Genomic DNA, 26943 nt, shown 5'->3' on the forward strand with positions numbered 1-26943 from the left:
CATGTGTCCCATTAATGGCACCTATGATGTTGGGGATATGTCCCAGGGGATAGAAATCACCTTTCACTGTAGGCAAATCCTCCACCTGAGGGAAAACGATGTAGCTCCACATGTGTTTCAGCAGGGCAGACAACACTCTGGACAACACGTTGGAAAACATGGGCTGGGACATCCCTGATGCTATGGCCACTGTTGTTTGAAATGACCCACTTGCAAGGAAATGGAGTACTGACATCACCTGCACTTGAGGGGGGATTCCTGTGGGATGGCGGATGGCTGACATCAGGTCTGGGTCCAACTGGGTACACAGTTCCTGGATTGTGGCACGGTCAAGCCTGTATGTGATTACCACATGTCTTTCCTCCATTGTCGACAGGTCCACCAACGGTCGGTACACTGGAGGATGCCGCCATCTCCTCACCTGTCCCAGCGGACGGTGCCTATGAAGGACAACAGTGAGCACAGAGTCAAACAACTCAGAGGTACGTACCCACAGCTTACACACAACACCAATCATAATCTAAAAAGTGGCCTGTATTTGTGTTGAGTCTAGGCCTAGGTATGTGTGGCGCAGTTGAAAATGAAGCCATGTGGGCCCCTGAAATGGCGGCTGCCTGACCTGTGAAGTGGGACAATGGGATGTGAGGTAACTGCGCTGGCGTTGTACACCGTCGCGGTAGGCGGTCGAAGACCGCAGCGCAATTCTGCATTGGTTAACATTGGACCCTATGGGTCCCAGGAGCCAATGATGATGTACGCCGGCGGTGACGGTATCTGTTCAATCACTCGATACCTGATCTTTGACAGGAGAGGACCTACACTGCAAGTGCTGCTGTGACCTCGGTCTGGAAGAGACAATGGCTCGAGTGTCTGGGAAAAGGGCCCCTGCCTTCACGTCGGAGGAGTTGGAGAAACTAGTGGATGGGGTCCTCCCCCAGTACACGCTACTCTACGGTCCTCCAGACAAACAGGTAAGTACACTGGGAGCATGCTGTATGGGCTATGCCTGTGTGGAGAGGGGTGGATGTAAGAAGGAAGGGGGAGAGTGCGGCGTGCATGAAACGACGGTGAGTGCATGTGCCACATGGCAAGGGTAGGGATGGGGGCCAATCACTTTGACGGTGCAGTTGGTAATAAGTTTCTCTTCCCCCTGTACAACTCATGTAGTTCAGCGCCCACCAGAAAAAAGATATTTGGCTTTCCATCACCAAGGACGTCCGGACCCTCGGGGTCTACCACAGACGGAGCACCCACTGCCGGAAAAGATGGGAGGACATTCGCCGCTGGAGCAAGAAGACGGCGGAGGCTCAGCTGGGGATGGCCTCCCAACGTGGGAGGGGTGCCCGTCGCACCATGACCCCCCTGATGTTCAGGATCCTGGTGATGGCGTACCCGGAGTTGGATGGGCGCTTGAGGGCATCACAGCAGCCACAAGGGGGTGAGTACACTCTCATTCTGCTGATTTAGCGCGCAGTGGAGGGGTCTGGGTGGGGGAGGTGGGCTGTGGGTTTCCCTAGGCCAGGGCGAGTTCCGTAAGCAAGGTCCCTCCGTAATGCAGGCCATGTGGCACCCCACTGCACCTCTGTAGCGTGCCAACTACACCTAGTCATGCCCCTGTGTCATCCATGTGTGCAGATGTCGTCCATAGCCTAGTAGGCCATTTCCCAGGAATTGAACATAGGAGCCCAAGAGCACGGCGTAGTGCAGGGGGCTTCTGTGTCTGTCGTGTCCGCCAACGGTAGCGGTAATGCATGCACTCAACATGTCTTTCTTCTGTCACCCCCCCCCCCTTTTTGTGGTCTCCCTGTACTTGTGTGGATAAGCATCATCAGGCGGAGGAGAAGTGGCACCGGAGCACGAGGGGGCTGCATCCCACATGGCCATGGAGGGCCACAGTACAGACTCGGACTTCACCAGTGGCACGGAGGGCGAGGGGAGCTCCACGGCGGGGACAGGAGCTGAGACCAGTGACACGGACTCGTCCTCTGATGGGAGCTCCCTTGTGGTGGCGGCAACTTCTGTGTCACCCCCATCTACAGGTACAGCCGCCACCCCCCTACCAGCACCGCCCTCCCAGCAGCCCCTCAGCCTTTGCCCCGTGCCCGCTCACCCGGGAGGGTGGGCATCACCTTTGCCCCAGGCACCTCAGGCCCTGCCCCAGTCACCCCTGCTGCCCTCAGAGAGGAGGCCATTGACCTCCTCAGGTCCCTCACTGTTGGGCAGTCTACCATTTTGAATGCCATCCAGGGTGTAGAAAGGCAGTTGCAACAAACCAATGCATTCCTGGAGGGCATTCATTCTGGTCAGGCGGCACTTCAGCGAGCTTTTCAGACTCTGGCCTCAGCACTGATGGCAGCCATTGTCCCCGTCTCTAGCCTCCCCCCTCCAACTTCCTCCACCCAGACCCAATCCCCTGTACCCCAGGCTATCCCAAGCACACCTCTAGACCAGCATGCACACATGTCAACACACAAGGGAAGCTCAGGCAAACAGAAGCACCACACATCCCACAGGCACTCACGCAAGCATCATACCCTTGCAGACACACCAACATCCACTGTCCCCCCCTCCTCCTTGTCTACCTCCTCCCTCCCAGTCTCGTCTACACTCACACCTGCATGCACTACATCTACAGCCACTACTGCCATCACCAGCACACCCACCACCACACCCCGCTCACATGCAGTCACCACCCCACTACCATTCACACGTCCCCTGTGTCCTCTCCCAGTGTGTCTGTGACGCCACCTCCCAAGATTCACAAACGCAGACACACATCCACCCAACAGCCATCCACCTCACGACAGCCTCCAGCGCATGCACCTTCACCCAAAGTCAGCAAACGAACACCTCCTACAACCACAACCTCTTCCTCCACTCCCAAACCCCCTCCAGCTACCCGTCCCAGTGTCTCCAAAAAACTTTTCCTGTCCAACCTTGACCTCTTTCCCACACCTCCCCCACCCCGTCCGTCTCCTAGGTCCCGAACTAGCACCTCAGCCACAACATCTCCGGGACCAGTGGTGCCTGTAGTCACCGGAATCTGGAGTGCACCGGCCACCAGGGAAGCCAGTGTGGCACGGCGCCACAGCACAGACAGTCCCCCACCTGTCAAGCATCAGAAGTTGGCCAGTGCCCGGCGGGAGAGGGGGAAGACTCCAGCCACCAAAGCCACTCCCAGGGGTACAGGTGGGAGTATGGAGTCAGCTGCAACACCTTCCAAGGTGGGGAAGGGGCACAAGAAACTCAGCAAGTCTGGGAAGAGCAGCACGGTGGAGAAGACCGCCATAATCCCCGCTGCCCAGGTGGCCACCGCCACCAGCCCTGCTGCCCAGGAGGCCACCGCCAGCACCAGCCCATCTGCCCAGGAGGCCAGCACCAGCCCTGCTGCCCAGGAGGCCACAGCCGTCATCCCCGCTGGGACAGAGAGGACTGCCAGCACAAGCCCCGCTGGGCTAGAAAGGACCGCCAGCACAAGCCCCGCTTGGCTAGAGAGGACCGCCAGCACAAGCCCCGCTGGGACAGAGAGGACCGCCAGCTCAAGCCCCGCTGGGACAGAGAGGACCGCCAGCACAAGCCCCGCTGGGCTAGAGAGGACCGCCATCACAAGCCCCGCTGGGCCATGAAGGACCGCCAGCAGCTGAGTCACTGCAAAGGAGCCCGCCGCTCCAAGCACCGCTGAACAGGGCACCGCCGTCTCAAGCACTGCTGAACAGGGCACTGCCGTCTCAAGCACCGCTGAACATGGCACCGCCGTCTCAAGCTCCGCTGAACAGGGCACCGCCGTATCAAGCACTGCTGAACAGGGCACCGCCGTCTCAAGCACCGCTGGCCCATGAGCGCCAAGGGCACTGACGCTACTGAGTCCGTCACGGGCAGAATGAAGCACTCTGGGCACCATGCCCCCTCCTGAACCAGTGGAGAGATCCATCCACTACCTCTGTCCTTAGCAGGATGAAGCACTCTGGGCACAAGGCCCCCTCCAGAACCTGTGGAGACTGTTATCCACTTGAGAGACTGTGGCTTTGCACTCCCCAGGATGGAACAGTGGGCAACCCACCCACTGTAGAGACTTGAGAGACTGTGGCTTTGCACTCCCCAGGATGGAACAGTGGGCAACCCACCCACTGTAGAGACTTGAGAGACTGTGGCTTTGCACTCCCCAGGATAAAGCAGTGGGCAACCCACCCACTGTAGAGACTTGAGAGACTGTGGCTTTGCACTCCCCAGGATATGGCAGTGGGCAACCCACCCACTGTAGAGACTTGAGAGACTGTGGCTTTGCACTCCCCAGGGTATGGCAGTGCGCAGACCACCCACTTGTGAGACTTGAGAGACTGTGGCTTTGCACTCCCCAGGATTGAACATTGGGCATGTGTCCCTCTCGTGGATTTGGCGTTGTGCACTCAAGCGGCTGAGGTGCCCCCTCTTTCCCTCCCCCTGAGGTGCCTGTTTTCTTGCTCTCAAATGCCCCTGCAGTGTTCTCTCCGTCATGGTCAGGGATCTTGTGTTGGCCTCGCCCATACCGTGTGGGCCCAGTGTTCCACGGACTTAATTGGAGCACTACCTGGACTACTATGCTTGGTGTATATTTTGTTAATGGTGTTGATATATATTTTTGCGTACTTGCTTTTAATATATTACAATGGTTACACTCATTTTCTATTGTCTTTGCATTCTTCCAGGGGGGTCGGGCGTAACTGTGATGTATCAATATGTATTAGCATGTGTGTTGTTGTGGGTGAGGGTGGGGGTGTTGCGTGTTGCGTGTGTGTGTCCCTGTTTTTTCCCTCCCCCCTCCCCTGTGTCGTAGGTGCAGTACTCACTGTGGTCTTCGCCGCCGGCGTTCGTGCTCCTGGTAGAGGAGCAGGAAGACTATCGCAGGGAGAATTTGGAGTTCTGGCTCCATGGTGTCCTATTTCGTCGTGGGGTGTGTAAAGGTGAGCATTTTCCCTTCGGAATCCTGTTTCTGCCGTGTTTTTATCCGCGGTGAATCCGCCCCGGAAAAGGTGGCGGATTGGTAGGTTGACCGCTGTGCTGTTTGTTTGTACCGCCGTGGCGGTCGGAGTGTTAAAGTGGCTGTCTTTGTTGGTGGTTTCCACCACGGTCGTAATTGCAAAAAAATTACCGCCGGCCTGTTGGCGGTCTTACTGCCGCTTTAACACCAACCGCCAGGGTTGTAATGACCACCATAGTAGTTTTGTCAGGAGGGACATCTTTACCACATTCAAGCGGCCCAACTAGGAGAACTGAAGAGGTTTCCATTGACAAAGGTTCCCCAAGGTGGATTTTTGGTATTCAGGCCAGTTAGCCTTCGTCCAAGTGCTTAGGTTTGGAGTCAGGTGGAGGCCTAGGTACTAGGTAGGGGCCCATTAAAAAGGTGTAAGGGATTGAACAGTCTGTAAATCTGCTAGGTGGATAGTTAGGTTCAAAGCCTGTGACTTTGTCAGCTTGATCTTGAAGCCTGAAACTCTTTCAAAGGCTTGGAGTAAATGAACAAGTGGTAGAAGAGAGGCCTTTGGCTGTGAAAGGGTGAGTGTGAGGTTGTCAGCAAATAAGGTGACCTCATGGGCACGTCCCCTGAAGAGTATCTCCACTATGTCCATGGTTTGGCAGACTGTGATCATCAAGGGCTCTAAAGCCAAGGTGAACAGAAGTGGAGAGAGAAGGCAATGCTGTCTCGTGCCCCTCTATAATTGAATGGTGTGGGAGGGTCCTCCGTTGACTTGGATTTTCGTGGTTGGTGAGGTATACGGGGCCATGATCCTATCAATCATCACCAGCCCCAATCCAATCTTCTGGAGAATGGCATTAGGAAGGGCCAACTGACCCTGTTAAATGCCTTCTCCACATCGAGTGAGAGAAGGCATGCAGGGATGGTGTGGCGATGGGCTTTCTCCTCCAGGTGGGCAAGTCAGAACAGATTGTTTGGATCCTGTCTGTTGTGGATGAAGCCAAACTGGTCTGGGTCAATAAGGCCCGGAAAGAAGGGCTCTAGCCTATTGGCTAATATTTTAGTGTATAGTTTTGTATCTGTGTTCAAAAGTGATATAGGGCAGTATGATAAGCAAAGAGAAGGGTCCTTGCCCAGTTTCAGGATTAGTGAGATCTCTGCCTTAGCCATGGTGGGGTGAGCCCTGAGGCGGCTGCGAAAGTATTAAAAAGGGCCTGTAGCTGGGCTTATAGGTGTGGGAGAAACTTGCAGTAAAAGCCAACCAATAGACCATCAGCTCTGGGGGTCTTACCCAGGGGAAGACTTTGCAATGCCTTCTGGAGCTCATCAACAAAAGTGGGGGCTTCCAACAATTCAATATGGGATGCATCAAGTGGGTTTCAGCGGAGCCCACTCAAGTAAGAGGCAACAACCTCTGGTGTAGCATCCTCACTCATGTATAGGGCTTGGTAGAATTTGTGAAAGGCCTGCAGTTTAGCCATCTCTATGGGGGCCCAGATTCTGGGAGTCATTTGGATTCCAGAAATATGGGTCTTGGCCTGCTGTTACCAAAGCTTGTGTGCCAGGAGGGTCCCTATTTTATTGCTCTCCCATACTAACTCTGTTTGAGTGCAAGGACAGCTTGTTCTGCTTTGTTGGTGGGGTGCGAGTGCAGTTGCCCAGCAAAAGGGCCAGATGGCATTTAGTATGCCGGGATGGAGCAGAGTGATCCTGGCGCTCCAGGTCTTTAATCTGCGTGCCTAGACCCATTTCAACCAGACTAGCCTCTTTCCTCCTAGCGATGGAGATGGAAGTGATCTCACTGCTGATGGCAGCTAAAAACCCATCCCAGAGGCTATGTTCAAGATTTCTGGGTGGGCATTCAGATCGACGTAGTGTGTTATTGCAGTGTGAATCACCTTGACAGGGACTGGGTCCCTCAGCAGGGATGGATGCATGCATCAACTTGGGCGAAGGCCGCCCCATCCCCCAACTATTCCAGGTCAGTTCCACATGAGCATGGGCAGAGACTGAGATATCTGAGATAAGGGCAGAATCTAGGTTGCGTAGTAGGGAGTGTGAGAGGAAGAAGTAGTCTATGCATGAATAGTACTAATGGACGTGGGAGAATGAGAAATCTCTTGTTGCTGGGTGGTGGTCCCTTAATGCCTCTATCAACCGCAGGTCTGTTATGTCCCTCTTGAGAGCTGCTGACGTGGCTCCCATTCCCTGGTAGGTGGCTGTGCTTCGGTCCAGTGCCAGGTCCCACAGTAGATTGAAGTCCCCTCCTAAGGTTTTGTCTCCCTCCTCTCCCGTCAGCTGTTCCCTTATTAAAGATCGAAGAAAGGTGTCTTGCGCCTGGTTGTGGGCTTATGGATTGAGGAGTCTGAGTGGTTGGGACTTATATTGTATCAATTTGGGGAAGCAACAAAAGAAAGCTTCACAGAAGATGACAACTCCAGCTGTTTTGGAGGTTGCAGAGACCCAAAGCCAGATGGGGTACTTAGGGTGAACAATATGTGAGGTGTTTTGGTGAAGAAGATGTGTCTCCTGTAGAAAGATGGCATCCGCGTCCTGCTGGAGGAGGTACCACCAGATCTGTTTATGTTTATTGTGTGAGGAAGTTAACTCTAGTCATGGCAGCCATGAGGGGGATGATGACAATTGAAGTGCGGGGCCTGATGTAAGATGCCTCTGGGGGGTATGAAAGAGGGAGGAGGAAGGAAGGTTAGGACTACTTCATGGGTGGCCCAGGACCTAGGGGCGGGTCAAGAGGTGACCGCCGGAAGGGAGATGGGAAATATGCCCTGGTAACCTGTGGCTTAGGCGGGAGGCAGTGCACAGTGAATAAAACAAATAACATCAGGACAACTGGGCCTAAAGAGTGTATCCAGAAGTGTGTGGGGATGGCGCATAACAGCGCTGGCTATCCTGGGGAAGTCACTCCCACGGATCAGGATTTGAGGGGTAGGCTGACAGCAATGGTGAACCTGGAGCTCCCCCCCAAGGCCCCAGTTGAACGGGGTCTGTGAAGGACACATAGTCAAGCTGGTTTCATCCGCGTCCACACTCTCAACAGCAGAGGAATGACCCAGAGGTCCAGTCATTGTTCACTTCTGTTCAGGAGTTCAATAGTGTGGAAGATGGGTGGAGGAGTTTAGGCTGTAGCTGTGATCACCCATATGCAATAGTCCATGGCATTAGCCAGTGTTCAGTATGGCGTCCACTGCGCATGACATCTCGTTGGCCCTGTGGCCTCGGTGAGTTGGAGGACATCCCGACTCATCAAGGGTCCGCAGTCAAGGCCATGGGCACCTAAGAGGTGTCCATGTTGCATAGATGTTAAATAATATCTTTCTTGGCTTCCCATGTCTGGCAATCCCTATTTCTGTCTGAGGTATTTTGGGGGAGCACAGTGAACCAGGCAGGTCGCTTGGTCTGCCGATCCGGTGTACTGGGCGGGGATGGGCCTACTTACCCAGAGACTGGCTGAATGTTCATGAGATGTTGTACTTCTTTCACGGATCAAAGGTTTTTTTCGCGTGCCCTCCCACATGAAGATGAGAATGAATGGATGTCTCCATTGGTATCGGATATTGAGCTCACAGAGTTTGTTTGTGACTGGATGAAAGTTCCTGGAATGCCTTAGGATGTACGGTGCCAGGTCCTGATACAGTTGAACTGTGTGCCCCTTTGTTAGACCCCAGCATCCTTAGGGTGATCTTACCTCAGACTTTTTGCCTTTCCTTCCTGCTTTTGTTGCTGTATCTTTTGTTGGTCTTAGGACTCTAAGTACTTTACCACTGCTAACCAGTGCTAAAGTGCATGCATGTGCTTGTCCCCCAAAACATGGTAACATTGGTATCCTCACAGTTGACATATTTAATTTAGCTGTAAGTCCCTTGTAGAGTGATAAATTATACACCCAGGGCCTATAAATTAAATTCTACTACCGGGCCTGCAGCACTGATTCTGCCACCCCTTTCAGTAGCCTTGTAAACCTGTCTCAGGCCTGCCACTGCAGAGCCTACGTGCGCAATTCCACTACCTCTGTGACTTGGCATTTAAAACCCATTGCCAAGTCCTACACACCCCTTTTACTCACATCTAAGTCACCCCTAAAGTAGGCCCTAGGGAGCCCATAGGGTAGGGTGCCATGTAAGTAGGAAGGTAAGACATGTACTTTGCCGTTGTCCTGGTAATGAAAAACCCCTCAACCATTCATTATTGCGAGACCTAACCCCCTCTCATAGGTCAGAATTAGGGATTCCTTATAATAACCTTAAGTTACAATTCCTGATCTGAGAGGGGTGGCTGGGTCATGCGTAGTACCATTGGAATGGTAATAACAAATCATCTTTACTGGTAAGGGTGGATTTATTACTACTAGTCTAGAAATGCCACTTTTGAAAAGTGGTAATTGCTCTGCCCTCATTGCCCTGTGAGCCTACAGCTTCCCTCCAATACACGTCTGGCTTGGGTGGGGTGACAGTTCCACCTGTGATTTCCCTGCAGTCACCCACAACACAGGACACTCAGACATATCTGCATTCATCTGCATACTGATGGGTCTTCCTGGGGAAAGGGTAGGGAGGATCTCACACTTACATCTCAATGGGCTGGGGTTCATACAAGGGGGCTGATTACCTCCCACTGGTTGTCTGAAGCCGAGTCTGACTTGAAAAGGGGACCTGCTCACTTCACAAGTCTTCCTTGTTAGTCATCCCACACATCAAAGGCTCTTTTCTGTATAAGTAGCTGGCCCTTTGACCCACTAGGCAGAACACTTCTAGACCCCAAGAAACTGTGCTGGAGTAAAGACTGCTGAGTGCCAGGGTTGCTACCCTACCAGACCTGGCTGTTCCCTGGAACTGCTGCTCTGACCTATTGTGCTGCCCTGCTCCCTGCTGGTCTCTTCTCTGCACACAGAAAGGATTCTTCCACATAACATTAGAGTGTCTCCAGGGCATGCCTGGCTTGCCCTGCTTTCCTCAAGGACTGTGCTTACCAATTTCAAGAGCAGCCCCTGACTAATCATTGCCATGGGGCTGCCGGGGCCCACTCCTTCAGTTCGGGCATTCTTCTCTGGATGCTTTGGCAGAAATAAGCACAACCTGGGGCAGGGTACCATATTACCTGGAGGGGAAGCGCCTCGACGTTTTTATCTTCAACCAACCCGTAACTGTTCCTGACACTCTAATAAGGGAAGTCTCATCGCAGTGCATACCCTGAAGCACTGCTATTTTTAATTATTACCGCACTGCATTATTTGGATTACTGCCAAAATGAAATAAAATCAAAGTGCATATTACTAAATGGATGATCATTGTTTTTGCATATAACTGAGCATATAAAGATTTTAATTATTTGTCTTATAACCCCATGTGGAGTGAACAGGTGGGTCACTCTGGGGGTGAATTGCACAAATATTTCTTCACATACTGCCTTCTAAGTTAAGCCTGACTGCTCTGTGCCAAGCTACCAGAGTGTAAGCACAGGTTAATTTAAGTGGTGTTTCTGACTTCCCCTGACTAGAGTGGACGGATTCTGCCTGGCTAGGTACATACCGTAGCCAACCAGGACCTCCATTTCTAACACCCTTCCATACCAGGTCGACCTTTCTCCGCAAGGCCTGCAGGATAGCCTCTTTGTCCAAGTGAAAGTGCACTCGCATCAGGATGCCCGGGGAAAGGTCTTGATGCCCGTCGTACCCACAATGTGGTATGCCCTGTCCAGCACAGGGGGGAGAGGCATTAGGGGCACCTTAAATGACGTGCAGCACCACTACGAAGGATTCAATATCTGGACACATACCCTGCCAACCAGGAACTTCATTTCTAACACCTTTCCATACCAGGTCGACCTTTCTCTGTGAGGCCTGTAAATAGCCTCTTTTTTCCACTATGAAGGATATAATATCTGGGCCTTCCAGACCTTTGGGGATACCCAGATGCAGATATTGTTCCTCTGACTTTGATTTTCCATATCTTCGTGTTTCAGTTGGAGGTTGATTTGTTGGTCTTACAGGTTGGATACCCTGTGTTACAAGGCCTCCAGGTCCTTTATCCACAAGTCAAGAGTCTGCTCCACATTATTCACTCTCTCACCCAGGCCATCCATGTCGCATTTAAGATCGCGGATACAATATTTAAAGTCTGTTTTAAGAATCTCGGCTCGTAGTTCACTGAGGAAGTTGTCCATGTAGACCTGTGTGAGGGTGGTTGAGAAAGTGAGAGCCTAGGTCACCTCCATTGTCTTAGTTGCTGAGCCCATAGTTGGTTGCTGCAGGTTCTGCCACAGGGAGGTGAGGGAAATTTCCTTAGTCGCAGCACCACAGTTAGCCCTGGCTACCCTGGTGGATTTGCCACGAGGCATAACAGGGTGCCCACAAACAGCAGACGGGTCCCCCAGGCCGGCCACTGATGTGTAGGTCATGTCGTTCGCAAGCAGTGAAGAACTGAGGCTGTGGAGGTGTTGGTCAGATCAGTACGCAGACATCCCGGAGATGACAAATGGTGTGTACTTCCCAGGCTAGCTCCGGTTACTCAACAAGGCACCGCTTCATCAAGACAATCCAATGCCTGTCATGCATGCCTCCCCATGCTACCAGTGGGTGAGTCACCCCTGCTCCTCACCACACAGAGGAAACCACTGCCGCCAGAACCCGGTCATGCCAGCAAGTCCAATGCAGTTCTGGCTCCTGTCAGGGTACTAGTTCTTGGCTCCAGACCCAGTTCTCCAGGGAGTCTCTTCTCCAGGGAGTCTCATCCACACTAGTTCTGGGCTCCAGGCCCAGGTCTCCAGGGAGTCTCCTCCACACCAGCAGTGGCCCATCACAGTCCACTTCACCCATCAATGGAGGCTGTTAGGTGGTGACATAATGCCTGTTGGTTTGTGTCCACTTGAGTAGGCAGGGTGCGATTACAGTCACAAGGCCCCACTAGCCAGGCCAGTCCCCTCGGAGGACAGCACAGAAGTCCAGAGAGGGCTGGGGTAAGGAGCAGCTATGTCATTGATATGAGGGCCCAGGCTCCCTCCTCAGGTAGCACCCACGAGTTCTCTGGAGAAGGTGAGCCCTGGCACCGGCTCAAGGCACCTGCCTGCAGCGCAGAGTTGTTGATAAGAGTGGAGGGGTGCTAGTAGGCACAGGGGCAGGGTTGCTTCCAGCCAATCCACTCACTATATCATCCCCGGGGTGGCCTGCCAACCTGTCCCACCACCCAGAGGAGCCGTCAGGCCCGCTCGGTGCTCATCACAGTTGGTGTTGTCCAGTCTCAGCACGGAAGCCTCTGCAACAGAGCACAGCACTGCCAGGCTCGTAGGTGGCTCGGCAGGCTTGTAGGTGGGGTGCCACCAGTCTCAGGCCCCACAGAGGGTCTGTATCCCATAAGTGGGTCAGCCCCATAGTGGCACAGGTGGCGCGACTTTGTCCAGATTGGGCCCTGACATGGTCAGCATGGCTCAGGCTGACACATCTTCAAGGCCCAGGCAAACTGGTGACGAAGGGCTACCTGTCTGTGCTCTGGCACCTCCTCAGTCCACAGCAGGCCCCCTAGCTGTCAGCAGTCCTGCCCTGTGAGTCCAGCAATCCTCCGGGACTCAGCGGGTTGCCAGGTAGGCGGGATATGTTCCCCGATAGCGGTGGATGGAGGAAGGCAGGCCATGGGGGTCAGGAGCGCAAGAAAAGCACATCCTACTTAATGTTGCCTCAGGCCACGTCCCCCATCAATTACCATTTTTTAACAGATGAAACTGATGCTGTGATTTCAACAATCTCAACTATTGAAACTACTGCCTGCTGTGGTTTATTATGGGCCATCAACATAACCAACATAACCAACATCAAGAGAAATGATTTCTGCACAACAAATTGTAAAATATGAAAATGATTCTGATTCAGAATTGAAACAGAAGAAATAATGAATCTTCCTCCAGTTAATTTATGCAACACATCACTTCTTCCTTGCTGTTGGTATCACAACAGATACCTCCTTCAACAAAGGTCATACGTCTGGATTGCCACAGGAGGTGTTTTCCTTTTAATGTGGATGATAATTTTGGTTATAATTTGGCTTCTTGTGCATCACAACTATATTGATTATAAAAGAGTGTCAGTTGCTATGGCCTAGGAATTGCATCCCCATTCTTCTTGTCACAGAGCACGCTGAGAATTTTCAAGGTGTGAACATCACTGCATCTCCTGAGGCGGACAGTGGTGTTTAGGAAAAGGTCCCTTATCACACCATGGGTCTGTCAGAAATGGTTCAGAATTCCCCTATGTTTTTAACATATTGCTCTAGATGACATTATAATTCCTGGCACCTTTGCAAATTTTAGAGACAGAAAGGCTGTTAAACACCTACTAACTGACCTACATTCCTACTCTATGTTAGATAATGAAGATTCTTAATTACATGCTGAAAAATCATTAAGAGTCATTTTGTTTTTGTCATTATGCACATCAATAAATTAAGGAAAAAACAGTCCCCAAGAAATATTAAGGGGGTTATTACAACTTTGGAGGAGGTGTTAATCCATCCCAAAAGTGACGGTAAAGTGACGGATATACCACCAGCCGTATTATCCATAGGATATAATGGACTCGTAATACGGCTGGTGGTATATCCGTCACTTTACCGTCACTTTTGGGACGGATTAACACCTCCTCCAAAGTTGTAATAACCCCCATAATTATTCATAGTGGGAGAATTTGGAGGCCCCACTCAACATAGCAACAGTTTCCAGAGAAAGGTTTTCCTATTTTAACAGTGATGACAGTTCAGACCCATATGCTTTTTCTTGTGCCTAGGAACCAGAAATACTGCAAAAGATTCTAGTTGCCAAACACAGGTTCATATATCGAGCACAGCTTATCGAATCACTTTCTGTCCAAAGTTATGAATATTTGAAAGAAAATATAAATGATAAAAATATTTGGGGAATTAAGTTTTGGCATAATAAATGTACAGCTGGATTATTCAGAGCATGCATGATCCCCAGAGAAATTATATTTTAGAAAATAAAGTTCTGCGATCAACATGCATGGGGTTTGAGTCTATGTGATGTGGGCATGGAAAGGAAACCACATTTGTCTGGTAGTCTGGGTGGGCCTCCCAAATAGACAGCTGTCAGTCACCACAGGTACTTAGAAAGAGAGGAAAGACCACTGTTAGGGAAAGGAGTAGGAATAACATGTAAACAAACCATTGGGGAGAGGGGAGATGCTGCACAGAGAAAAGTAGTGTCAAAAACAAGACAGACAAGGAGAGCAAAAGTCACAAGGAAGACATGGAGAAACAGAAAATAACAACAGATGGTTGAAAATTCGGGGAGGAGGCATCTTTGGGACTCCAAAGCTGGACAGAGCAGGTAGGGAGTCAGGCTGACATCACAAATGAGGAGACAGAGGAAGAAGAAAGCTAGTCAGAGGAGTTGTGGTTACCGGTGACATCTGTGGACAAGCCCGCCACAACTCAGGAGGGTTGCGGCTACATGGGTGAGTGAACCGTGCTTAACCTCCACGTAAACCTGAAAGGAAAGCATGTGTCTGGATGTTTTATTTTTTAAGTGAATCCTTTGCTGAAAGTTAAGAGGACGTTTGAGGAGGGAGGTGGGGATCAGGCCTAAGGGCACTGGTGGTGATAGTCATAATGTGAAGGAGGGGCGTTCCACCATTAATCACACGCTTATAGCCCAGCAGTGTAGGACCAAGTGAAGTGGAAGCGACAGGGTCTTACCACATAGACACCACTAGGAAAAGGGAAAATTGAGAAGCCACAAACCCAAAGCTAGCATGGTGCATTAGTGGCAGAAGCACAGCCTAACTGAAAGAGAGCATTCTCTCACAGTGGATCCTTAAAATACTAAAGAGAGTTACCAGGGGAGCATCAACCTATGCTTACCTTCCATGTTTTTCATTATTTTGTATGTTTCTGCACTTACCTGGGTATTCCCCTGTCTCTTGAGGGGCGTCAGTGGGGATCCCGGATCTAAAGAGGAAGAAAAGAAAAGGGATGAAAAGAAGCCCTTACCATCCCAACCCACGACCCAAGAAAAAGAGAGCACACGTTATCCGGAATGAGGAAGCTATTGAAATAAGCATCCAGTTACCATATTCACAGCACACTCTGTTTACATGTGAGTCTAGTATATCAATTAAAAGCCATGATATGTGAACTAGAAAAGCCTCCTGAACGTTATTTCCGACTGTCCCTTCACAAAGTGGTGTCAGAAGTGGAATCGGAGGAAAGGAAGGCATTTGTAGCTAAAATGGCAGCGGACCAACGACGACTAAAAAAAGCATTGGAGAAATTCATGGTAGTAGCTACCAAAGACCGTGAGTCTTTCCACAAAGTCAAGCTTTTCAGATAGATAAGATGGCCCAAACCCAGGACATGGCTAGTGGAAAATTAGTGGATGTATTGGTATAATGATGAGGCCATACAGTCCTCCTTTCGGTAGTCTTACAAAAGTATGTGGGAAGGGAGGATCCAGATTGTTTCTTACATAATTTTGAGCACATAAGCTTAGACAGCTTCATGGCTGGAAAATTGACTGATACAGTATCTGCGACTCTTGGTACTAGGGAACTTGCAAACTCCTTACTAAGCCACCAACCTCAGAGGAACTACTCCTTACATGGATAAAAAAAACACAAATGGCATCCTAGAACGATTAGGTGAGGATGAGGTAACCTATCAAATCAGGTTGAGACAAACCAAAAAGGGACCCAGCAAGACTCCCCGAGCCTTACATTATAGAGTGAAGAATATGACAGATAGGTGGTTAAAATCAGAAACTACTACCAAAGCAGAACTACTAAAGAAAATATATCAAGAGCAGTTGTTAAACTCCCTTCACCCCCTGCACAGAAGTGTGTAAAGCAATGCATCAAGTTAACATTGGAGACCAACATTAAAATAGCTGGAACCTATAACTGAGCCCAAGAAAGTAGGGGGACGAGAGGAAGGGGAATCAAAAGGGAGAGCGTTTACCCATGAAAATGGCCCAAATCCCATAGGATTCATCAGGTAAAGAGAGCCACGATAAGCCCAGGAGGGGGCCAGATAAATATCCCAAAAGGGCCTCAATTCTTTAATTGTGGCGGGATGGGCCACATAGCTCTTTATTTCCCTCAGAAAATAGAGCATATGGAGATTGGACTGTCCAAACCCATTTTACATGCCAATCCCGATTCCCACGCATCCTACTGCTGTTTTATGGAAGTCTATGGAAACCTTGTGCGCCCCTTTCAGACACCAGGTGTCAGCAAAGCATAATGAGGCCACAACTCCTTCAAGGAGAACAACCAACCCAAACCAGAGTAGTGACTATCCAATGTGTCCATGGAGACAAGAAAGTGTAACCAGCCATTCAGGTGGATATACAGCACAAAGGAGAGGTTCCTGTTCCCCCTCAAGTAGGCTTGATGCTGAAATTAGCATAACCCTTCATTGTAGGGATGGATTATCCAAAGCTTGAGTCAATGGTGCAGGACTCTTGGAAATAGGGGGCGTCTTGGTGGGAGAGAGCCCCTTTTTCCAGAATAGAAAATATGGAATGCCTACACCTAAATGGTAGAAAAGCAAGCAGCAGAAAATGGTGGAGAAACATGAAACCTTAGCAAATATGTCTACCAATAAAGGAGAAGTAAAAATGGAATCAGACAGGAATTTTAAAGCTACACAAAGTGAAGACCCATTTTTACGCCAGGCTTGGGAGAGGGCAGCAGAAAACTAAGATATTAAGAACGTAAGTCCACAGTTCTTAAGAAGGACCAGTTATTATATACGGGGTGGGGGTGAGGTTGCAACACATACAGCTCTTGGTCCCAGAACCCTTTATAGAGAGGATCCTGTTCTTAGCACATAGTAACTTGTTAGAGGGTCATTTTGGACAGACCAAGTAAAGAAATACTGCAGAGAAAGTATAATTTGTCAGAAAAATACTAGGTATTGCCCTGAGAGATATTCACAGACCAGGGAAGACCCTTCACTTCTAAACTTATGAAATGGGTGTGAGAACAACTAGGGATTCAACAAACAAAGAATGCCACTTACCACCCCCAGACAAATGAGTTGGTGGACCAATACAATGCCACTTTAAAAATTACTTTAATGAAACTCCTAGAAAGGGAAACCCAAAGATGGGACCAGATGCAGATGAATTATTGTTTGGACCGAAGCCCCAGTCTTTAATAGACAAGGTATTGGAGAAAGAAAGGGATGACTCTAAATCCATCCTTGAATATGTAAGTCACCTGAGAACTTGCTTAAGAAATATGCAACAGATCATAAGATTTGGTCTAGAGTAGCATCAAATTACTCAGAAAGAACAGAATGATAAAAAGGCCAAACTCAGAACCTTTGACTTTCGAGACTATGGCCTGATTTTGATATTTCCGAATGGTTTACTCCGTCACAACAGTAACAGATATCCTGTCCGCTGAAATCTAAATCTCATAGAAAATAATGGGATTTAGATTTCGGTGCCACGGGATCACATCACCGTTGTGACGGAGTAACCATTCAGAGGATATCTAAATCAGGCTGTATGTTCTCTTATTGTTGCCTACAACAGACAATAAGATGTTAAGCCAATGACAGGATCTGAACAAAGTAATACGACAACTAGTAACCCATATGCTGGAAGTTAATACAGTAAAATGAGAATCCCAAATTTATCATGTAAATATCCTGAAGAAATGGGAAGGACCAATTCCAGTCCCAGCATCGGAAAAGGGTGATCTGTATTTAGGGGACCTCCAATGTATAGATTTACATTTTAGCCAGGAGGAGCAACAAGATTTAATAGACAATTCAAAGTTGTGTCATGGGATTTTTTTCCACAACTCCAGGGCGTACCCACATAATTCAACATTTAATAGTCATAGAACCCGGGAAGCGAGTGCGACTAAAACCATATAAGATACTGGAAGCCCATCGACAGGCTATAGAAAAGAAGTGCAGAGGATGTTACAATTGGGAGTGATTGAACCCTTGGTGAGCGAATGGAATTCACCAGTAGTTTTAGTCTCAAATCTGGATGATCCGGTTCTGCATTGACTTTCAACAGATACATGAAATATCAAAGTTCAATACGAATGCCCTTCCCCATATTGATGAGATGATAGAAAGACTAGGGCAGGCCCAATATATCAGTACCCTAGATCTTTGAAAAGGTTACTTGCAAATACCTCTAAACCGAGCAATAAAGAGAAAACTGTCTTTTCCATGCCTGGGGTGGGGGGGGGTCTTTATCAATTCACCGTTGTACGTTTTGGACTACATGGGGCTCCAATCACTTTACAGAGGATGTTGAACACTGTAATGAGACCTCATGACCCCTATGCAGCTGTATAAATAGATGACATAATCATTCATTAGTATTCCTGGGAAGAACATGTAGGTCATCTAACTGCAGTTGTACAAACTTTACAGAAAGTTACACTTGAAGTCAATCTAAAAAAAGAGACATTTAGCCACTAAGCTAGTAAAATACTTGGGATATTGAGTGGGAAACTGACCCATCGAGCCTCAAGAAAGAAAAGGTGTCCATCAGCATGCAAGTACCATTTCCTAAACCCAAAAGAGACTTACAAGCATTGCTTGGGTTGGTAGGATACTACCATAGGTTTTTCCCAAGATTTTCCCACTGAGCCACTCCCTTAACTGATTCACTGAAACAAACCCAAGAAGCAGAAAGAGAGTTAAGGAATCCATCTCCAAGCGTCTTAGGTGCTTTAAAAATTTCAGAAACAGCCCCAACGTCAGAACATGCCCTACAACCCGCTCGTTTAAAAAAAAAAAAATCAGATGCCTCTGGGTCAGCCTAGGAGTGGTTAGTTTACAGGCGGATGCAAACAAAGGAGAAATACTCATTGTACATATAAGCCAGAAGTTCTTACCTCAAGAATGTAATTATGTCATAGTCAAGAAAGAAGGATTAGCTGTCAAATGAGCTATAGACATCCTTCGGTATATCCTTGAGGGAAGGGAGGTTCACCTTTATACTGATCACGCACCACTAAAATTAATGACAAAGAAAAAAGGAAATATCATTAGAGTATTGCAATAGTTGCTCGCCCTACAACCCTTTGGGTTCCGAACATACCATTGGAGGGGAAGACAACAAACCAATGTAGATCTCTTTTCACAGTATCCTGAGAATAGATTTCTTCCAGTGATGGAAGTAAGGGAAGAGAGATGTGATGAAGGTAGAGGCAGGAAACCTTTGACACCATCTCCCACCACACCTTGATGAAGAAGCTTCATCAGGTCGGCATCCCAGATGACCCCCTTAAATAGATTGCATCCTTCCTCTCTGGAGGAACTCAGAGGGTCCACCTTCTTCCATTCACCTCAGAGCCCAAGATAATCATCTGCAGCATCCCTCAAGGCTCATTCCTCCACCCCACAACGTTCAACACCTACATGACCCCTGGTCAACATAGTCAGAAACCACAGTCTGAACATCATCTCCTACACGGACAACACCCAGCTCATCCTCTTGCTGTGTAAAGACCCTCTCCACCACAGAGGCCAACATCCACCTGTGCATGACCAGCGTCACCAACTGGATGCAAGACAACTGTCTCAGACTCATCACAGACAAGACAGAAGTTCTGATCTTCAGGAACCCTGCCTCACTGCGGAATGACTCCTGGTGGGCAGCCGGCCTGGGATCCGTCACCCTACGGACTAAGCCCAGAATCTTGGCATAGTATTAGACAGCAAACTCACCATGAAGAGCGAGGCAAATGCAGCCTCACTGTCTGCTTTCTTCTCCTTTGCATGCTTTGAAAGATCTTCAAATGGCTCCCAGTCTCCACCAGACGAACCGCCATTCAAGCCCTCATCACCAGCCGCCTGGATTATGACAACACTGCAATCACATCACACTGCAGACCATCCAGAACTCAGCTGCCAGACTCATCCTTGACCTCCCCAGACGGACTCGCATCACTCCTCACCTGAAAAAACTAAACTGGCTCCTCGTCCACAAGAGATGCCAATTCAAGATTCTGGGGCACACCTACAAAGCCCTCCACAAATAAGGACCAGTGTACATCAACCACTGCCTGACCTTCCACCTACCCACCAGGTTCCTGCCCTCTCCCTCGCTCACATGCCCCACATCCACTGCAGCAACAGTAAAGGCTGTTCCTTCCCCTACCTCGCTGTAAAATCCTGGAACAGCCTCCCCATCCACCTTCGAACCCGTTCTTCCCTCCAGGAGTTTAGAAAGAGACTCAAGACCTGACTCTTCAACTGAAGCCCCCAAGCAGCCTCGACCTAGTGCCTGAATTCCCTCATGGGTGATTAGCACGCTATACCAATCCTGATTGATTGAACCTATTAGTGTGGGTGGGAATCCGGAGAGGACAGCTGCCGGCCATCACAGGTACACAGAGAGAGAGGAAGCACCACAGTTAGGGGAAAGGGCGGGGTTAACATGTAAACAAAGCAAAGCATCAACATTAACAAATGACTACCGCACACGGGAGAGAAGGGGAGTAACTACACATAGAAAAAGAGCATTGGAAACCCAGAAGAGAGACACTTAGAGCAATAGCCAGGAGGAAGATGTGGAGGAACAGAAAAGAACAATGGAAAGTCAAGAAGGTAGGGAGGAGGCAACCTAAGGACTCCAAAGCTGGACAGAGGGAGCGGAGATTCAGGCAAATGTTGTGGGTGAGGAGACAGAGGAAGGAGATAGCAGGTCAGAGGACTGGTGGTTGCTGCCAACATCTGTGGAGATGCATGCCACAACTCAGGAGAGTTGTGGCTGCAAGGATGAGTGAACCGCTCTTAGCTGCTGCATAAAACTTGTCTGGATGGGTATTTTTTTTTAATGAATCCTTTGCTAAAAATTAAGAGTACATTTGAGGAGAGAAAGCGGATCTGCTACAAGGACACTAGTGGTGATAGTTGTAAAGTGAGGGCAGGAGCTCTCCACCATTAAGCACACACTTATAGCCCAGCGGTGTAGGACCAAATAAAGCAAAAGTGATAAGAGACTCGCTACCTAGACAGCACCAAGAAAAGAGAAAAATGAGAACCCACAAGATAAGGAAACATGGGGCATTAATGTGGGGGGCACAGTCTGTCTGAAAGAGGGCATTCTCACACAGTGGTGCCTTAAAAAACTTAAAGAGTAACCAGGGGAGTACCTACCTAAGGCGGACAGCTTAGTGCCTGCTTTTTTGTTTGTTTCTTCACTTACCTGGGTATTCTCCTGTCTCTTGAGTGGCGTCAGTGAGGACCGCTTACCCAGACATAAAGAGGAAGTAAAAACAAAAGTGGTAAAAGAACCATCCCAACTCACAACCCAAGAAAGAGAGAACATGCATTATTCGGAAGGGAGAAGTTATTGAAAGAAGCATCTGGTTACCATATTCACAGCACACCCCATATATAGGTGACCCTAATATATCCATTAAAAGCCAAGATACGTAAACTTTGGAAAGCCTTCTAAACCTTATTCCACAGTTTACTAGAGTTCTAAAGAACCATCATCATCATCATCAATTTCCTTTATTCAGTACAAAAAAGACCATAAAAGACATCCAATAAATAAATAAAACATACAGATTTCTTAATCATAAAATTACTAAAAGCGTTATTTCGAATTCCATAAGCAGCATATATAAAATTTAACACAGTCTGGATTATATCCACATTTCCCAGATTGTGTATATATAAATAAGCAAGCTGATTAGTTCTAATACTTTTAGATAAAAATAGCGGACATAAAAACCTTTTTCTTGGAACAACATAGAGAGTGCAAAAGAGCATAAAGTGCAATTTACTCTGAGATGTCTTACCATCACAACAACATGGGGGAAGATTCTTGAACCAAGTTCCACGTACTGGAAATGCTACCAAATAATGTAATGTATTTAATCTTAACCTCATATGTAGGAACCTTTGTCGCTTAAGATTAATGGTAGTCAGATTTAACTTTGGATGCAATAGCTGTGTCTGATTCCTCACCAATGTTCTATTTGTGCCCTGGGTTGACTCCCTGTCCTGGCTTTTCTGCCAATAAATGTCTATTACCTTTTTAATATCCTGTTTTGTTAGAATGTCCGGTTTGAGGAAAAATTCTCCTAATCCTAAAGATAGTAAGGAGGAGCGGACATATCTAAGCCAAGGTATATCCAAAGATCGTGATAAAAGAAGACAGTCTTGAGTCACCTTTCTACATAAGGAGGCTTCTGGCTTAGTCCAAATTTTTAACCATAATAGGACGGGTTGCAGCTTTATGTAACTAGATATGCATCTCAAGCCTACTTCCTCGTGGCAGAACATTACTGATGTTGATTGGGGGATTGCTAATAGCCTTCTTAAAAACGTATTTTCTACAATCTGGAGGCTCAAGCAATCTGCATGTCCCCAAACCCCGGCTCCAAATGTCGCAATAGAAAGACATTTGGTGAAAAAAACAGTAATAATTTCTTTTAAAGGTTTAACCATCCATTGCAAATGTTAATTCAACATAATTCCTATGTTGGCATTGGAAAGATAACATTACAAATGCAGGACTTAATGATATGGTTCAGAACAGTATGCTTAATTTGACTTCATTTTGTTCAAACGGAATTGCCTTATGGCCAAAAGGTATTGATGCCTGTATGAACATTGTTTTAAAGCTACTAGTCCATTAGCAAACCAGTCAGATTCTCAATTTATCATATATTCTCCCTTGACAGTATTCACATATAGGTGTGTCAAGTTGTGCCAGCTGTAGCTGACTCATTTCAGTTTGAAGGCTGTAAAAGAAAACCTGTTCAAAATTAGTGAGGATAATGATTTTAATGACTGCATCCTGGGTTCACATCCCATAGAAAATGCAAGATTTGTGTTGACTTTAATGTATGCCATTATTAAAGAAGGGCATGCATATTCAGAAAGAGAAGCTGCATAGAGAATTAGGGAAACTGATAAGAGAAATAAAATAATGCAGAACACATTTAAGGTCATATATAATGGTTTCCATACACTTTCAAAATTATTGTAGACAATTCTGACTATAATATCCTCTGCTTGCAATCTCCTGAAAGATGATTTATGTCTCTTGCAACAAACACAGGTTCAGATGTCACTCAGGTAAATTGATCATTGCAAATGCTTAAGACCAATAAAGGCCCTGGCAGCCCATAAATGAGAGTGCTGAGTTTGACTCTTACTATTTGATCTCAACACAGAGACCAATGGTCAAAAAAGAAGCATCACATACCCTCTGCTGTATCAAGGAAATAGAAAGCAGCCTGGTTACATATCAGAACACCCACGTACTATGTAGCTCCTACATGAAGTAATAACCATGCCAATCACTGCCTTTTACTTTTATGATGGTCAGGAACACATATCCCTAGGATGGTGTGAAAAATACACAATGCTTTTCTTTATCATGAATGGCTGCTTCCATTTGAATTTCATTGCTTGGCAAAAAGACAGGCCAGCATTCATATGCACATCTACATGCACCAATCTTCTAGGACAATCATTTCTCTGTAATTCCATCACTCTGTATGTGGCTTGTAACCTTTTTGATGCCAGGATTTGTGTATAAATTGCTTGCAACACCTACTCCATCTATTCCTTCTTATCACACACTCCTATGGAATGGCTCTTATGTAATAAGGACATATGAGAGCTATTGTGGATGACCCTCCAGGTTCACTTTCTTGTTAACTGTTCAAAATATTGTGAAATGATATGGTGTTACATTGTATCTTCTGGCAAGGAAATTGTTTGAAATTGTTTTATAGCCAAAAAATAGGCATGACAAATATGTGCTTTGATAAGCTGAATAAGCTTTTTGTGATATTAACACGGAAAGGGATGTCTTTACGTCTGCAACAAAAGCATTTCCCTTGCAAAAAGGCTGGTTTGCAGCTGAAATCCAGAAGTATCTGCAGATGCAACTTCCAACTCATGTTCCTGTATCTTTCATTCATCAAACACAACAGAAATAACTCAAGTTTTAAAAGCATTAGATCTGGCTTATTTTCAGGTTTTAAAGCCATTTTTTGGACTGAATAATTTGTTCTTTAGTTCAGTGTTTTCAAATCTTTTAGTGGATGTTCTACTACTCTGCTTATAGCTGGTTGTGCTATTCTCATCTGTCTTCTACTATAGAAATAATAAAATACTGTTAGAAATGAGGTCTCTAGTTTGCAGTGGTTTGCACCCTGTCCTAGTAGGGACCCTCACTCTAGTCATGGTAAGGAAGTCTTACTACTCAGATAATCCCTGTTCACCCCCTTGGTAGGTTGGCATAAGCAGTCAGGCTTATCTCAGAGGCAATGTGTAACGTATTTGTAGACACACACAGTAACACTGGGAATACTACAAAATGACTCCACACCAGTTTAGAAAAAAAGCCAATATTTATCTGAGCAAAACAAGACTAAAACAACAAATACACAAGTAAAGATGTCACTTTTAAAACGTTTAAGGGAGTCTTAATCTATATGAATCAATGGTTGTATCTTTTTAGCACTAAGGGGGTTATTACAACTTTGGAGGAGGTGTTAATCCGTCCCAAAAGTGACAGTAAAGTGACGGATATACCACCAGCTGTACTACGAGTCCATTATATCCTATGGAACTCATAATACGGCTGGTGGTATATCCGTCACATTTGGGACGGATTAACACCTCCTCCAAAGTTGTAATAACCCCCTAAGTGCCTGGGATGCGTCAAAGACAAAGACAATGAGGACCACAAGGGAAGTGAGGTACTGAAAAAAGCAAAACGATGTGTTGATTCCTTACTGCGCAGGGGAGGTGATGCGTCTATTCTTTCCTCTTGGGAGGGGCAATGCGTTGGTTCCTTACTGGCAGGGGACGCGATGCATTGATTCTTTCCTTGCGGAAAAGGCATTGCATTGATTTCTGGACATGCGGCCTCAGTTTCTTACTGCGGTGTGGGGTCAATGAAAAATTGACACCCAAGGACGATGCGTGGAAAATCCAGGTGCGTTGGGTTAACGGAACTGCACTGAAACAGGCACTGCAGCAATTATCCAGCTGCAAGACTGGTGCTGCATCGATTCTCCAGCTGCGGGACATACTCTGCGTTGATTTTTCAGTCATGGCGGGTTGGGACGTGGGTTTTTCCCTTGACGTCACCAGCTTACACTTCCAAGGGCCCATGAACTGAAGTTGGCAATACTTGGCAACTCATGACTCTCAGCAGAAGAGCTCAGTTCAAGCCCTTGAAGAACCCTGGAAAGCAGGATGTAGAAAGCAACTCCCAGTGTTTACTCCCAATACTAAAGAAACAAGCAGCAGGCCATCACAACAAAGCACCAGGCAAAGTGGCAGTCCCTCCTACAGTATCCAGCTCTTCTTCCTTGCAGAATGTCCTTAGTCCAGAAGTGTTCTAACTATGTGGTGTCAAAGGTCCAGTACTTATACCCATTTCTGGCTTTGTAGTAAACAAACTACAAAGAGAAGACTCTGTAGTGCACAAAACCCTACCTTTCCCTGTGATGGCCCCAGACACGCTCCAGGGGGTTGGAGACTGCTTTGGTGAGGACAGGCACAGCCCTGTTCAGGGGCAAGTGTCAGCTCCTCCTGCCACTCCAGCTCAGGAAGACCCATCAACCTGGTGATGGGCCATCAGGATATGCAGGGCACACCTCAGCTCCCTTTGTGTGACTGAATTCACAAATACCTCTACTGTCATCCTGACCCAGATATGTATTTAGTAGACAGGCACAGTAACGGAATGGTTAAGCAAGAAAATGCCCACTTTCCAAAAGTGGCATTTTTAAACTTACAGTTCAAAAACCAACTTTACCAAAATATATACTTTTAAATTATGAGTTCAGAGACTCCATATCTCTAGCTGCTCCCAATGAGAAGTTACACTGAAAAGATATTTCAAGTCAATCCCCATGTTAACTTATGGGAGTGATAGGCCTTATTGTGAAAACCGAATTTAGCAGTATTTCACTAGAAGGACATGTAAAATACATCAGTGCTTTTCCTACCTTTTAAATACACTACACCCTGCCCATGGTGCTGCCTTGGGCCAACTTTAGGGGTGACTTACATTTAGTAAAAGGAAAGGTTTGGGCCTGGCATGTGGGTACACTTGCAAGGTCGAAATGGCAGTTTAAAACTGCACACACAGACACTTCAGTGGCAGTGAGACATGTTTACAGGGCCACTTATGAGGGTGGCACAATCAGTGCTGCAGGCCCACTAGGAGCATTTGATTTAAATGGCCTGGGCACACATGGTGCACTATACTAGGGATTTATTGTAAATCAATTATGCCAATCAATAGAATGTAGGCAGAGAGCACTAGCACTTTAGCACTGGCCAGTAAAAACTAAATTCAGCAGAGGATCAAAAATGGGAGGTCAGAAGCAAAAGGACAGGGAAAACCACGCCAAGAGCTGACAGGTCCAACACATACTGAATGGAAAAGTGAATGAAAATTACAGCTATCTAACAGAACATCAGTGTTGTGAGAATATGCCATTCGACTTTGGAGGAGAATTATTGAATATGACAAGTGCAAACTAGACTCTTTAGTTTTGCAGGCCGCAAGTTCCCTGAATAAGACCCACTTTTGGTGTGTGAAGTATTTTGAAGCAATCTGCTAGGACATTCCATTGGATATAATCCTGCTATTATGATTCAGCATCAGAGAAGCGATTCGACCAACAAGATCAATTATAATGTACTGCATCGTGGCAGTCAAACTTGAAATAAGCAGTAGATGATGGTCCACCAATACCAGCAACACCTGTTCCATCACCCTGTATGGCAAGAATCAGCCTACAAACAATGTCCAGTTGCCTGGATTCCACTGATGGTGTGCTTCAACATGTGTGCCACCACCAGCCACCAGCGTATAAAGTCAGTATCAAGACCAGTGCTGTCAAGTTCAGCTGACACTGTTCTACAAGCTATCACAAACGTGTCATCATCGTTGCTAGCCCCTTTGACATCTGTGGCTTCAACATCTGCATTTGTTGTAAGATT

This window comes from Pleurodeles waltl, chromosome 12 (genome assembly GCF_031143425.1).
Source record: "Pleurodeles waltl isolate 20211129_DDA chromosome 12, aPleWal1.hap1.20221129, whole genome shotgun sequence".
In the NCBI taxonomy this organism is placed as follows: domain Eukaryota; kingdom Metazoa; phylum Chordata; class Amphibia; order Caudata; family Salamandridae; genus Pleurodeles; species Pleurodeles waltl.